Source organism: Cebidichthys violaceus, unplaced genomic scaffold, assembly GCF_023349555.1.
Source record: "Cebidichthys violaceus isolate CVI_PGR_0920_01 unplaced genomic scaffold, fCebVio1.0.p SCAF_4, whole genome shotgun sequence".
NCBI classification, from domain to species: domain Eukaryota; kingdom Metazoa; phylum Chordata; class Actinopteri; order Perciformes; family Stichaeidae; genus Cebidichthys; species Cebidichthys violaceus.
Window position 1 is genome coordinate 105414 of NW_027176594.1, and position 5100 is coordinate 110513.

The window sequence follows — 5100 nt, forward strand, 5'->3', positions numbered from 1 at the left end:
AATATTTTCATATGAGCAATTCATTGATGCTTTGGTAAAGAAAAGTGCTCATTTGAGGATGATTGGAAGTCAGTAACCTGTCAAATTTGACTTTGATTGGAGGTAAAACGTGGACGATTCTCAAATGTGAGCAGCTGCTTTTCTGTATTTTAACATATAATATGTATATCTTTAGGTTTTTGAGTGTTGGTCGGTATTTGACGTCCTCACCTTTTACAATTTGACCTATTTTCTGACACAAACAATGAATCAGTTAATTGAGAATATAAACGATAATGAAGCTGTGGAGATCCATGCAAGTGTGTCAGCAGTGTTTATTTTTAAACATTCTGTTGAAAACAGGATAAAGAGTTGAATCAGACAAGTTTTCCCTTCATAGCCATGCTTGATATCCTTTTCACTGGCATTCCAGAAGAGACACCTGCATAGGAAATGGCAGGGAACTAAACTAGCGTCACCTCGAGGAGAGGCGGGATCCGACGAGGCCGGCGCAAGATCCAAGATGGCCGCCCCCTGCTGCTAGATTGTACACAAACCTTTCCCACAAAATGAATCCCCTTTCTGTTCAAGTTCAACTGGAATAATGCAACCAGTCGACCTGGAAGAGCTCGAGGATGTTATCGACGAACACTTCAACCGTGTTTTCACCAGGGCCGACACCAAAACAGGGCAAGACGATGACAACCCCGCCTCCGCACCAAACAACGAGAGATGCCGACAACCCGACTGCATTTACTACTCCCCGGACAAATCACGCTGTACGGACGTCGGTGACATTTTGCTTTCAATCTCCGGACTAGACGCAGAAATGGCTCTCGAGGAGCTCCTCAGAGGATTCCAGCGAAAGCCTCGAATTCAGCCAAGTGCAAATAACCACACTAACCAAGGAAAACAAATTCCCAAACAGAAAACAAAACAGGCCAGCAGGTTAAAAAAAAAGCAGTCATCTGAGTCGATAAGTTGTTCATTGATGGCAAACTCTACCGAGACAACAAAAACAAAACCTGGCTGCTCTAATTCCACCCTGCACAGTCTCTCTCTCTCTATCAACGCCCCCAATCCCCCTCTGTTTATTCTATTCTTGACTCGTGTATATATATATATATATAAAAATGCACATTGGTTTCACCGGCACCCCTAGCACTTAAAGTGTAAGCCTTTGTATTTATCAGGTTTAGTGCATCTAAACGTTGATCCAACAGTAGAGGACGACCTTCATCGTTGGATGAATCGACCAATAACCCTCATCGGCAGAATTGCTTCAATCAAAATGGCAGCATTACCCTAAACGACCTATTCTCAATGGTCCCAATCGAGCCCCCATCCAAAAACCCAAGGAGGTCTTAAAGCACCATTACTTCATAGCCCATCAACTCCTATACATTCACAAAGGGACAAATCCCAATCAATCAGTCAACCACAGGACGGACACAGAACAAAAAAGCCGCCCATAGCTACAAGTCTGACAGCCTGGTGGAAATACCACCAAATACCTAATCTCACCGACTAAATACACCCCGACTGGAACAATCCTGACTGTTCAATGAGTAGAAAACCACTACATGTTTCACCCTGGACTATTAAAGGTATCGAACACATCTGCCATAATAATACCATGGTCTCATTTCATTATTGTGGTCCAGAAGTACGACACTGGGGAGAATAACATCTTAGAATATTTACAGATTGAATCTATTCAGACTAAAAGACAACATTACATCACTTAATTCACATCTTCTCTCGCTAACGTCAGACCTGTTTAACATCGCTGTGAAGTAAACTACTGTCCAAAATCTTCAAGATAATCTCCCTCCCTTTACATTCATGACACAAGACCTAGAAATCCTCCCCAGGGCCGACTTCTGGAACCAAATCTGCAAAAAAAACCATCTTCTCTATATCCTCCCATATATGAATATCTAAAGCGGTGGCCATGGAAACCAGGCCTGCAGATGTGAAGACATCTTGCTAATGATCAACGTGTCGGACTGATGAAGTGGAGCAAATGATGAACCAAACTGTGATAAAGAAAGAAATCTACTGACCGATTCGTTATCAAGTAACAATATGATGGAATTTCTCCTCATTACGAACGAGTAGAGAAACAAAAGCATGGTTGAAGCGCTGGCAGCTGGCAGCGCTCCAACAGTCTGAAGGTCCGAGTGAAGGTGGCCCCTCAAAGTGGTGAACGTCCTGCTCATCATATTATCATGCTCCAATAATCTCTTTTATTCGCACTGCAAACACGCTGCGTGCCGGGGCCAGGGAGAGGAAGGAGACCACACACACACACACACACACACACACACACACACACACACACACACACACACACACACACACACACACACACACACACACACACACACACACACACACACACACACACACAGACACACACACACACACACAGACAGACAGACAGACAGACAGACAGACAGACACACACACACACACTGATAGAGGGGTTGGATAAAGTAACGAGAGAACTTTCTAACAATGCAGCAGATGAACAGCCATTAGTTTGGATTTTAGAGGACAGATTCCACTTTGTCGTCATTTTTGGGTCATGATTTTTGGGGAATTATCCCGCCGGGGTTTTTTTTTTTTTCTTCAGTTCAGCTTGCTGTGAGCGAGGTCGGCAGTGAAGATACAATGCCAGATAGAGAGTGTGGGTCAAAGGGTAAAGCAACAATCACTGCCCCACACTGCTCTCTGCCTCCCCGGGGATTTAGTTGTGTGCCGCTCAAAGCTCTGAAAAACGTACTTTAACTGTTTTCAAACCCCAAATGACGACCACCATGTCTATCATTTTAGGAGATGTGTGTTCTAAGTTTATCATTTCTTTTATTTTCACTCAAAATCCCCAAACGGGGTCGTGCTCCGGCCGAACACTATTTCCTGTGATCCTCGATGACAGAAGAACCAAAAAGCACATGAAATGTATTCATATTTATATTTATTTATCAGCTGATCATCCACAGCAACTTCAAATAAATAGACACCAGGTGGCAGCATTGAACAGAGAATAGCACCAGACAGCAGGCGTCTTTTTAAAGGGGCGCTCCACTGACGTCACACATGCATACGTCTCATTTCACGGGTCACGATCAGAAGCCTGATACTGGTGTGTATCAGGACGCCCATGAGGACAGGTGATTCATGTCTTCTGTGGTTCTGAAGGAGGCTGTGTCAAGACTGGAGACTTCAGCCTTACAACATAAATTGTATTGAATACGTCAAGTTTGAAAGATATACCAGTTAAGATCTAATGAAAGATGTGATTTAGTTTCATGATGGGACATTTAGGATCCAGTGTTTTTGGGGAATTAGACCCACAGGAGTAGACAGTGGTGGGAGAAGTACGTCTAATTTACTAGAAGCAGTTATACTACAAAATAAAAGTCCTGCATTCAAAAACTGTTCTCTGCACCAAAAGTATACGTAAAGCACCAAAAGTTGAAATACTCATGATGCAGAATGGCCATTCAGATAATAATATAATAATATAATAATATAACACCACTGGATTATAACAGTTGATGCATTAACAGCTGGTTCAGCTATGTTTCCACTATTATTACTATTACTATTAGCTGTACTAATACATCATGATTTATTGATAATCTGACTCTTTACAGTAACTATACTAGTGTTGCCAAATACATGTGATGGACTAGAAGTATAAAGTAGCATAAAATGGACATACTTCAAATGAAAGTACCTCCAAATTGTCAAAAAATAACTTTTTGATCATTAAATCTGTCTGCTGAAAGTCCGTCAGCTTCATGGAATTGTCCTTCAATAGGTTGACAGAGTCATCAATGGTCTCTGAAACGTGAACCACAAACCCTCACACATCATTGTCTCTGTTCATTCATTCATAAGGAGATATTTAAAGGCATTGTTAGAGGAGACACGTGGAGCAGCGAGAGGTTTTTAGTGCTTAGAGTTTAGAGACTGTTTTATATATATATAGATATATATATATATATATATAGATATATATATATTGCACTTTTTTCAGTTTCAGTACAGAAAGAAGCGTGTATATGTTGTATATGCATGCATGTGTGGATGAATTAGCTGTAATCTGCGGCGTGTCTTTGCAGGAGAGGCCTGCTGTACGGAGGTACGGAGGTGGATGATCCTCTGGAGTCACTTCTTCAGGACTCCTGCAGTAAGTGACGGATCCACACCTCACTGCCCGATGATCACTGATGTGATATAACACGTGTTTCGAGGGTTTAATGCGTTCGTGTGTCTTATTAAAGAATATGCTGCAGGCCAATGTCCTCTAAACGGAGAAGGGGGGGGGGGGGGTGACCTTTCCAGTGAAGCCTGCAGGTCATCCTGGCACTGAGCTGGAGGCCCGCTTGCCTCTTTTGAATTCATTTGAGTTTCAACAAACTCGGCCTCCTGAGTTTTCCTCTCCCTGTGTCTTTCGGTCATGTTTTATTTTTAGATGTGCTTGTGTTGAATGAAAATAGCCACGGGGGGGGCTCTTGTACAGTAAGAATTGGGTGGTATCGCTGTAACGAGGAGGACTGGCTGGTTAAAAATAGGTTGACTGCTGCCCACAAGTGTCGGGCCAAGGAGGACGGGCTGTCTGGAGAAACCTAAAAAGGTCTCATGAGGCTTTACGCGTTGCCATTTGCCAGCAAATATTGTCAAAATGTCTTTCTCGCTTAATGAATGTTTGTGAAATCTAAAGGTGAGGTGTCTCTATTTAATCTCGTTACAAAAGGAGATGTGTCGCGACTGCAATGCGCCATTTACACACTGATTTAAGGACTGACAACATGAGTTATTGCTGTGTGTAAATCCAGCCCCCACGGACTTAAAATTGCCTCTTTTTTTTTTTTTTTACCTTTCACTAAATGTCTCAGCAGAAAAAAAAAATATATCCATAAATTGAATAAATGCAGCAGATTAAACATCCCTCTAATTAGTTAGCTACGGATGCACACTCTTCATCTCCAAAGTGCAGAATGAGAACAAAAAATTGGGGGTAAATGCTATATATAGTCTTAAGTGCGTCCATACAAGGGGCGGAAGGGGAACGGCATTCCTCCAGTGAGAGGGTAATATTTGTGTTGC